Source organism: Peromyscus eremicus, chromosome 3 (assembly GCF_949786415.1).
Source record: "Peromyscus eremicus chromosome 3, PerEre_H2_v1, whole genome shotgun sequence".
Taxonomy (NCBI): Eukaryota; Metazoa; Chordata; class Mammalia; order Rodentia; family Cricetidae; genus Peromyscus; species Peromyscus eremicus.
This window is the reverse complement of record NC_081418.1, coordinates 140,171,924-140,183,706: the sequence shown is the minus strand read 5'-3', so window position 1 is coordinate 140,183,706 and position 11,783 is coordinate 140,171,924.

Here is an 11,783-nt window from a genome sequence, read left to right as displayed (position 1 = left end):
TTTTTAATGGAAATAAATATTTTAATACAATCTATTCTGTCTGTGGTTTCCCCTCCCACATCTCTTCCTAGATCCTCCCTAATTCCTTCACCCATCCAAATTCACACTCTTTCCTTCTCTCTCCATTTTGAATACAAACTTGCATCTAAATAATAATAATAATATTAACAATAATAAAATCAAGTTAGATAAAATTAAAGAACAAATACTATGGGGCAAAATAAACGGAATAAAAAGAGCCAAAGAAAAAGCACAAGAAACTCATACAGACACAGAGACACATATGCACACACAGAAATCCCATAACAGCACAGAAGAGGAAACAGTAATATGTATGCAATGGACCTATAAGAAAAACAAAAGCTCCGACAAAGCATTACCAGACAAAGAACCTCCAAAAATGCCAGAGAATTTATTTTGTGTTGATCTTCTACTGCTGGCCATGGGGCCTGGCCATAAGAGTGGTTTGTGGTAAAATCTTAGAGTATTTTTAATTTGCAGTTCCCTGATGGCCAAGGACACTGAAAATGTCTTTAAGGGCATCTAGGCCTTTGGAGATTCCTCTGTTGAGAATTCTCTATTTAAATCTGTACTCCATTTTTTAATTGGATTATTTGGTATTTTGTTGTCTAGTTTCTCCAGTTCTATACATATTTTGAAGATCAGCCTTCCGTCAGATGTAGAGTTGGTGAAGATCTTTTCCCATTCTGTAGGCTGCCTTTTGTCTTATTGACAGTGTCCTTTGCCTTGAATTGCAAATCAAAATGACTCTGAGATACCATTTTACCTGTCAGAATGGCTAAGATCACAAACATTAATGGCAGCCTATGTTGGAGAGGATAAGGACTAACGGAAACACTCCTCTATTTCTGGTGGGAGTGCAAACTCGTACGGCCACTTTGGAAATTGGTATGATGGTTTCTCAGGAAACTGGGAATCAATCTACCTCAAGATCCAGCTATACCAATCTTGGGCATATACCCAAAGGATGGTCAATCGTACCACAAGACACTTGCTCAACTATATTCATAACAGCATTATTCATAATAGCCAGAACCTGGAAACAACATAGATGCCCCTCAACCTGAGAAGGCAAGGGAGCCAGACCAGGACCATCGAAGTCTTCTAGGACAAGGCCTCAGTTTTGGTTTACTGGAGTTGACTGGAGCTGAGTAAGCAGTTTTCAGGAAAACCACAACTCAGGGACAACCAATCAGCAGATGTGCCAAAGTCTTTTGCTAGCTAAAGATAGCTTTCTCTACCCTGTTGCTGGAGAGCCCTTAACCACTAGAGCCAAGTATCAGTTCTATAACAACCCATAAACATTTTGTTTAAACCCACCAATCAGAACCCAGACTAACGTCTCCTCCCTGGAGTTTTCCTAATCCTGCCTAAAATGAGCCTACTAGCTTTTCTTGGGGTTGCCCATTTGCCACTTCGTCAGATGGCTTGACCCAGCATACTGGCAATTTTTAATAAATGCTCTTGTTAATTGCCTACATGGGTGGTGGTCTTTTATGGAACTTCTTATGCACCCTAACAAACCAAAGAATGGCTAAAGAAAATGTGGTATATTTATACAATGAAGTATTACTCAGTAGTAAAAAAAAACAATGACATGAAATTTGCAGGCTAATGGACGGAAATGGAAAAAATTATCCTGAGTGAGGTAACTCAGACCCAGAAAGAAAAACACAGTATGCACGCACTCATAAGTGGATATTAGCTGTTAAGTAAAGGATAACCAGACTATAATTCACTGCTGGAGAGAAGTTAGGTAACAAGGAAGGGCCAAAGATGGATGCATGGATTTCCCTGGGAGGGGGGAATAGATGAGAACTCAGTTAAACTGGGGGTTGGGAGAGATGGAAGGATGAGAATATGAGGGATCAGGTTGGGCAGTTGGGTATGGGATCAAGGTGGGAGAGTAATGAAAGAGATATCTTGAAAGGGTTGGTCATTTGAAGATTTAGCAAAAACTTGGTACCAGGGAATCTCCCAGGAATCCACAAAGATGAACCCAGCAAAGACCCCTAGCAATAGTGGAGAGGGTGTCTGAAGTGTTCTTCTGTAGATTGGCAACTACCCTAATTGTCCTCAGAGAGACTTCATTTAGTAACTGATGGAAGCAGATGCAGAGATTCATAGCCAAGCACTGAGCTGAGCTCTAGGAGTACTGTTGAAGAGAGGGAAGAGGAATTGTATGAGTCAGGGGGGTTAAGATCATGATGGGGAAACCCACAGAGACAGCTGACTTGGGTTCTTGGGAGCTCAGGGACTCTGGACCAAGAGCTAGAGAACCGGCATGAGACTGACCTAGGCCCTCTGCATATGGGTGACAATGTGTAGCTTTTTGTGTTTGTGGGGCTCCTAGCAGTGGGATCAGACTCTATCTCTGGCACTTGAGCTGGCATTTGTGAACCTGTTCCCCATGCTGGGATGCCTTGCCTAGCCTTGATGCAGGGGGAAGAGCTTGGTCCTGCCTCAACTTGATATGCCATGGTTTTTTGACACCTATAGGAAGCCTGTTCATTTCTGAGACAGAGGAGTGGATGAGGAGGGGTAAATGGGAGGTGGGGGGATGGAACTAGAGGACATGAGGGATGGGATATTGTAGTTAGTATGTACAATAAATGAAAACATTTAATAAAAAACATTGCAAGATGTCAATGACAAAAAAAAGTGTTGTTTGTGTACCCAGTGAGACTCTGTCAGAGAAAACTATTTTTTCATTTACAAGTGGTTTTCTATTGGAGAGAGCCTTTTGCTAGGGATATGAGCTTGTGTCCACTTCCCCTTTTGGTACTGGGATCCCATGAGGGCCAGGCCTGTTCGGGCACTGTGCATGATTCCATAGTCTCATTGAGTTCATATATGCATCAGTTCTCCTGTGTTTGCAAGACCTTGTTTCCTTGGTGTCCTCCATCATCTGTGGCTCTTACACTCTTTCTGCCTTTTCTTTCATAGGGTTCCCTAAGCCTTGAGGGGAGGTATTTGTTGGAGACATCTCATGTGGAATGGAGTGTCCCAAGGTCTCTCACGCTCTGCATATTGTGTAGACGTGGGTCTCTGTATTGTTCGCATCAGCTGTAGGAGAAAGTTTCTCTGATAATTGCTGAGCAAGGCACAGATAATTGAGTATAGCAGAATGTCATAATGATTCATTTTATAGCTATGCTCTTTTAGCAGAAAGTTGTATTTGGTTTTCCTCTACGTCCCTAGTCTCAGGTTGTTGGCAACCTAAGCAGCATTGGTTATTGGTTATATTTCATGGAGTGGGCCTTAACTCCAATTGGATATTGGTTGGTTACTCCACCAAGCTTTGTACCACTATTATACCAGCATATCTTACAGGTCAGTTGCTCTTTAGAATGAAGGATTTGCAGCTGTGTTGGTGTTTATCTTTCTCCTTTGGTAGCATATAGAGTACCTTCCAGTATAATCAACACTAGTCAGAAGTGGTGAAGTTCTAGGTAGGCACCAGCTAGAATTCTCCATTTTTGATAAGTTGTGTAGGTGTTATCATTAACAATGGGCCTTACCATCAGTTTGTGGAGAGCAACCAATAGCTTGTACAATAGCCTGAGTTGTTTGGGGAATCCTATGTTGCCCCTTTGCCCAACAACTTGATTATATAAAACCCATTCCAACGACTGGATGCTTCATATGTTAATGAGAGATGTTCAGTTGGGGCTCCAACTTCCCCATTATTTGGCTATTCCATTTAAATCACCTGAATATAAATGTGTGTGTGTGTGTGTGTGTGTGTGTGTGTGTGTGTGTGTGTAAGCTTCTGTTGTATTATATTTACATACCCCTTGTTGGCCCTTAGTTTTCACTGTCTGTACTCATATTTCCTCTGTCACCATCCTCTTTCTTCCTTATCATCAATTGGTCTTCCCAGTCCGATTCCCCCATCCATCTATAAGTATCTATTCTATTTACATTTCTGAGGTTGATTTAACCCTTCCTCACTCCCTTACTCTATATCTAACCTATGTGGTTATAGAATTATAGCCTGCATATTGCCTACATTCACAGCTAACATTCACATATAAGCAAATACATACCATGTTTGTTCCTTGGGTCTGAGTTATCTCACTCTGAATGACTTTTTTCTAGATACATTCATTTAACTGTGGATTTCAAGATTTCAGTTTTTAACAGCCTAATATATTTCCTTGTATGAATGTACCATATTTTCTTTGATAAAAAGCCAGAACTACACAGTATAAAAAGATAACATCTTCAAGAAACAGTGCTGGTCAAACTGGATGTCTTTCACAGAAAAATGCAAATAGATACAAACTTATTAACCTGCACAAGACTCAATTACAAATGAATCAAAGACCTCAACATGTAGTCAGATAGTTATACTTAATCTGATATCAATGATAGTGTGGATATTCTTGAACTCATAAGCACAGAAAAAGACTTTCTGAATAAAGCAACAAGAGCACATTCACTACAAAAACAATTAATACATGAGAACTCATGAAATTGTAGAGCTGCTGTGTGGCAAAAACATAGTCACTCAGAGAAAATGGCAGGCCACGGAAGGGAATAGTTTTCTACCAAGTATACATTTGATAGAGGGCTAATATCTAAATTACACAACAAGCTCAACAACTGTACATAAAAACAATTAAAAATGGGAACAGATCTTAATAGAGAATTCTCTACAGAGGAATTTCAAATGGCTGAGAAACACTTAAAGAAGTGATAAACATCCTTAATCATCAGAAATGCAAATCAAAACCACTTTGAGATTTCTTCTTACACCTATCTGAATGGTAAGATCAATAAAACAAATGAAAACTCATGCCAGTGATGATGAAGAGTAAGAGGAACACTCATCTGCTGCTGGTGAGAATACAACCTTGTTCAGCTACCCTGGAAATCAGGGCGGTTATCCCTTGAGAAGGTGAGAAACCAAGCAGTGATGGCACACACCATTAATCCCAGTACTTGGAAAACAGAGGCAGGCAGATATACATGAGTTTGAGGCCAGCCTGGTCTACAGAGTGAGTTATAGGACAGCCAGGGTTCTTACACAAAGAAACCCTGTCTTAAAAAAGCAAAAAATAGAATAAAAAAGATCCAGCTATATCACACTTCAGTATATACCCAAAGGACTCTACCTCTAATTCCAGAGACACTTGTTCAATCATGTTTTTTGCTGCTCTCTTCATAATAGCCATCAATTAGAAACAGACTACCTGTCCAGCAACAGATGGATAAACAGAGACAATTTGGATTCATGATAAAATTGAGTGAAAAATAGTTTTCATACCCTTAACTGTTTAGTCATTTTTTCAGTTCCCTCAAGCTAATATTTTTTTAGCAAAGAGTTTAGTGTCACAATTACTTTGTGTGGGTTAATTTTGAAATTCTCTGCTCTGTCTCAAAGGAGATGTCCAAATGTGGAGTGACACATGTTCCCCTTTACATGTCTAGCACCACACAGTGGAATTACCAATCCTCTGTGTTGTGTTCCACTGTCCTTCACTCTCAAAAGCTCTTCAAAATGCTGCAGGGGATTTCACTGAATACATAGTGTGGGGATTGTTTTTGTCCTCCCAGTACTGCTAGAACTCATGGCTATATTTTTGCTCATTATTTGTTGAGGTCTTCATTTCTCTCAATATTTTGAAAAATACTTTAACTTACTGATAATTTTACAATACTTCTTTATTTAGTTTTGATAGTTATATGTTCAGTTATGAAACTAATTTTTTTTTCAACTTGACTCCTATGCTTATACTTTGCTAAATTTACTCATTATTTTCAGTATTTTCTTCAATAGATTCCTCAGGATGTTTGTTCTCTGTTGTCACAATCACATCTTCTGAGTAGAAAAAGTTCTATTTTCCCTCCTTTTTTTTTCTTGTTCTTGTTTCATTGTCCTGGCTGTGACCTCAACTGTAGTGTTATGGGCAATGAAGATAAGGTGGTTTCCTTTTCTTGTACCCAGTATTTTAGAGAACATCTTTAGTCTCTCACTGTGAATGGAGGGGCCAGCTGTAGCTTTGCTCACAGGACCTCTTGATTATGTGGAGGAAGTCTGCACCTAGCACACTGTTTTCTTAGGAAAGAGAGTTGACTTTTATGATTTTGTGCATGAAGTGGAATGATTATATAGGATTCTCTCTTCTCACTGTCATTGTTGTATGTGGTTTGTCTCCTGTAAGTTCCCGTGTTGGAGTCTTGCTCCTCAGGTGCAGAGGGCAGACATGGTCAAATCTTCAGGAGGTTCAGCTCCAGTCTTGTACTCAGTTATTAGATCTTTATAGGTACTGCCCTAAAGTGGGATTAACACTGCTCCTGATGAGTGACTGAGTTCTCCAGAAACAGGCTGCAGTGAAAACCACAGAGATCCTTCACCACTTTCAGTTTCCTTTCTTCACCATGTGATTTCTCCCTTTTCCATATATTTCCATGTGGTTCCTTCATAATGCCATCTATCATGTTGATGAGCAGACGGGGCTGCCAAGTCGTGCACCTCCAACCTCTGAGACTATGAACATATTATATTACTTATCTTTAGAAATCAACCAGCCTTAGATGTCTTATTACAGCAACAGAAATCTGATACTTTTATTAAATTTAGTAAATTGCATTGACTTCTTTCCCCTTTTCCATCTCAAAAAATTTAAATAGATCTGACAGTTTCATATCTGTGTCAAATGCATTCTGATTAATCTCATCCTCATTCTTTTATGTTCTAAAGAGTGCTCTCCTACAGAGACTGCTCCTTCTGTGATAAGCTAAATCTTACTCCATGTTTTTCTGTATACCATAAGCACTACCTACTTGTTCAGCTGCATGCAATAACTCTGTCTTCTTGTTTAATTCTGTATTGTAAACAAGCCATGCTTCCAGGGTTCCACATCTCCTCCATTACAGAGCCCAGACCACCGGATCACAACTTTGCTTTGTCTTTCTTCTGTTCTTTTGCTCACTGCCCCAATTAGGTCAATCCTTGGAGACTGCAGGGTGCAGGTGAAGAACTATATCCATAGAGTCTGGTGTGTTCACTCATAGGGACAAAAGGGAAGACAATAATTATCCCTCTCCCAGCATTTGTCAATACCAATAGTTTCCTAGGGAGGGATAATGTCCCATGAATCTTTTCCCCACCCAAGACTGACTGTTGACAGACTGAAACTTGTGTGGCACGGTACTGGCAACTGTAGCTGAATGGAAGTACTTTGTGATTATTGATAATGGCAATTCCAGAAGACACAGGGCATCAAAGAAAATTCCCAGTGAAGAAGTAGGATAATTCCTGGAAACAGCACAGGATATTGATTTGCTTCCAGTTTTTCACCAGAACTGTATTATAAGATGCTATTGCTGAACACCTAGTTTGTAGGGCATTGCAAAATCAAGTTGGAAAACACCTGAAAGCTTTCTTGCTGCTGGCTGGTGGACACAGAGACAGGAGTTGACATAGGCTATGGAGGGAGAAAATCCACCAACATTCTTATGCAGCTGTAAACCTTATAGCTAGAAAACAATCTGCCAGGGCAAGTTACGTCCATTTGTGCAATAGTGTTATAACTGTTATGGAGGCAAACAGTTCCTCACTGCTGTAGATCTCTCAGTTCCTCACTGGCTTACATACCCTCTGCATCCTGTTCTTCCAAACACCTGCACTCTTTGACAAGGTCAGGTAGGAAAGCTAGCTCAATTTGTGTCCTAGAGAAGCTTCTGGAGGCTAGAATGCTCAAAAAAAAATTTTTTTTAATCTAAGGGTTTCTGTCTATATTCCTGATGGCAGTTACTCCAGCCCTGGAGGTAGGTGACACACTCCCAATGACCACATGATAAAAGTCTTTAAGATTCAGTGTTTTGCTCAATTTCTATGGCAAGGAAAGACTGGAGTCTTGGACTTCAAATAACAATGTTTAATGTTGAACATAAGTGTATTTATCCATTTACCAGGTTATGATCATAAACTTTATTTGTGAAGCTTGGTGTGTTAACTCACACCTTTAATCCCAGCACTTTTGGGGCAAAGGCAGGTGATCTCTTGAAATTTAGACCAACCAGGTGCACATAGTGAGTTCCAGACCAGCCAGTACTCCATAGTGATACTCTGCCTCAAACAAAAAGCTATTTGTATATCCTATTAAAAAAATTCACAGCAACTCTGAAGAGAAATTATACTTTTGTTTACTGTGGTCAAAGACTTTGTGAATGATGGTACTTACCTGAAGTCACAGGAGCTTGGTGTTTCCACTCATGTCTTCCTAGCTCCCAGATTCATATAAACCTGATGAAATCCCTAAATTTGACCAATGGTAGAAGAAAGAAAGAAACCAACTCCTCAAAATTTTCCCCTGACAGGCATGAAAACTTCGTGGCATGGATGCATTCGAACTCTTACACACACACAAACACACACACACACACACACACACACACACACACACACACGACACAATAATAATAAGTATGAAAGTTTTTTTTAAGTTCAAACAAGGAACAATATAGAAGATAGAGTCTGGTCATATAAGACACAAGCTGTACAACCTAGTGGTGAGAACATGGGTAGACTGTGAAGCAGTTAGAAGAAAATTTTGTAAGTGGGAGTGAATGAAGGCTAAGAGTGATGAATAAGGGCTGGCTAGAAGTTCGTAAAGGAAGGGAGAAGCAGGAAGTTCTCCTCTGGCCTTGTCAAGTGGAGCTCACCCTTGCCACTGCATCCTCAGTTCCTCTTCTCTTCTCCAGCCCATTCCCCATCCCCCAGTGCCCCATTAACCTCTGTCACTTGTTGAAATAACAATTTAAATTGGTGTCATCAAAAACAAGCAGCAAGATGGAAAAACTACAATAAAATGAAAGTAAAGCTTAGTGAGAGATTTCAATGTATTCTGCCAAGGGTTAGCTCATGGCAACAGATTAGAAATCAAATAGTCTTTTACTTCCTCCCTTTCCCCCATTATTATTATTTTTTGTTGATTTTGCTATCATTGTTGTTGCTATTATAATTGCTTTATTATCATCATTATAATGATATATACTTAATTTTTTTAAGTCTACAAAAAGAAGAATGCCAGGAGATATTTGTATTCAAGCCTGGGCCTTTGCAAATGCCATTCAAGGACCTTTTCTTTTTTTTTTTTTTTTTTTTTTTTTTTTTTGAGACAGGGTTTCTCTGTGTAGCTTTGCGCCTTTCCTGGAACTCACTTGGTAGCCCAGGTTGGCCTTGAACTCACAGAGATCCGCCTGGCTCTGCCTCCCGAGTGCTGGGATTAAAGGCGTGCGCCACCACCGCCCGGCCAAGGACCTTTTCTGTACTGTATCTCCAGTCTCAATGAAGTTTCTAAAGTCTTCAGCATTCAGTGTTAGAGTGTGAGACCTCACTGGAAATATGCACAGCAAGAGCTTTGAATGGAGATCTGCTGATATAAAAACAGTTTTCACCTTAGAGGGAATAACAGTAGTTTATTCTAGAACCATTTTAAATGACCCTAGCTCCATGTTCAAGGTGGAAACAGTTTCATGGAGTTTTGTAGTTTTACAGAACTGAGAAAGTTCTAAATCAAAGCAAATTTAACATATATTGGTGGGTACACCCGAGAGGTGGTTATAGAAAGATGGAGGAAAATGTATAGGCCATCAGATGACATTCTTAGCTTTCAGGTTGGTGGAACTCAGTGGTCTGTTAATAGATTTCATGAAGTCTTTATCTATTAGTCACAGGACATTAGTTCTGACATAGGTGGGCAAGAAATGGCTATTTAAAGGGCTAGAGATATTTTTTGGTAAGCTAATGCAGCTAGATCTACAACATTCCAACTCTCCCCAGCACTGTGGTTTTAATCAGTAAATCAGTGTTTGTTGACACAGTTTTTTTCCCCAGGAATTCTCATTCACAAACCTATGGGCAGAATTCACATAGAAGAAAATTAACCTTATCTCATCTTTAAAAAAATAAATTATGAATATTTTCACACACAACTGGTAGACTATAAATGAACTAGAGAGATTGTGATAATCTTGTGACTTCAAGGCATAAAATGTCTTTCTAAGTATATTCTAATGTATATCCCATGTAGTTTTTAAACTAACAACAACAAAATTTTGTAAAACAACTTAGATGTTCAGCAGTAGAGATTAATTTGTGCTATATACAAGTGATTAATAGCTATAGTTAGCTTTAAAAAGCGCATAGACCAGTATTTATAAAACATAGAAATGCTTTTCATTTAATAGGAACTATCAACCAGAATCATGGTGTAAATTTGTGTGGTGGTATATAGCTGTAATCCCAGCAGTGAAGAAACTGAATCAAGAGTCCTGTGAGTTTGGGGCCAGCCTGGGCTACATAGCAAGTATGATACAACAATTGTCTCAAAAGAAACAAACCAAAACAAAACAAATACAAAAACAAACAAACAAAAAGCAAAAAACCAGAATCAAAGCCCAAGTCTCTAGCTCACTGATAAAGTATTTGTGGAGCATGCTCAGTGTCTTAGATTTGATATCCTAGCACCATGAAAATATCAGCAATAGACTACTCCATATGGTATGAAATCAGTGTTCACAGTAAACATTATATATGAATAAAAAGCCAGAAGTGTTTACAATAAGTTTCACAGTGGAAATGTGAGTGCTTTAAAGGCACCCTAAAACACACAGGTATAATAAGCAGAATTCAAAAAACAGGAAATAACTTTTTTTTCCTATTGGTAACATATGGGAAAATTTCCAACAGTCTGCCACAAAATTAGGAGTGGGGGAATGTCAGTCATTTCTTTGTACTAGTGTTTTTTGCTAACACACTGATTTTACTTTCTCCACAGATGTATTGTATTTTAGTATTCAAATATCAACTATGAACGTGATTGCAGCATCTGACATGATACATTGTTTCTTTCCTTTGACATCAGAATCTGCTTTCATCATGCAATTTCCTCTTTTCAGTTTGGTTAAGAGGAGGGGCAAAAAGTCCTGAGCTTAAGTATCACCCAGAGGCGATTCAGTTCTGCCTTTTCTCTTGGAGCCTCTGAGAGGATCAGTCCAGGGAAGGCCAACTTGTTCCCCCACCTGGGCGATAAATTCCCTGCAACAAAATCACTTCTGGGTCGAGAACAGGTAACAGCTGCTTTTATTGTTTTTCTATCAGATGTTGTGATAACAGACTGGAATTGCTGGGGAAACCGTGTTGGTTTTGGTAGATCGGGTTGACTATGGCAGTATGTGAAAACTGGAGTTTAGCACAGGTTGTTTTCTTTTTGAGTGGGCTATGACTTCTGCTGTGTGCTAAGAGAGTTAGGTAGAAGGTTCTATGGAGTTCATTGCTCTGCAGCTGGGTCAAATGTTTATATATTATCCATCTTAAAGAAGTTATAACAGGAACCGTGTATGATGGCTTAGTGTGTAAAGTACTCACTACATGCTACAGAAGCCTGACTGACTATCTGAGTTTGATCTTTGGGACTCACGTAACGGTGGAATAAGAGGACTCACTTGGTAAAGCTGTCCTCTGGACACATGAACCTCCGCTCAGGCATCCCCTTCCCCCCAAAAAAACCCCCCAATAATAATAAATAAAGATTTTGAAAAAGAATTCTGTAATAGAAAGTTTCCTTTTTCTCAGCAAATAAGGGAAACTTTGAATAATTTCAGAAGACTTCATAGATTAAAAAACTAGAGAGGAATGAATACATGTACTATTTGTTTTCTCTATTATCTTTTGGGTACCATCTCAGTTATGAATGTAAAGGGCAAGGTGAGTTACACATATTTACTATTTAATAATTATTGATATC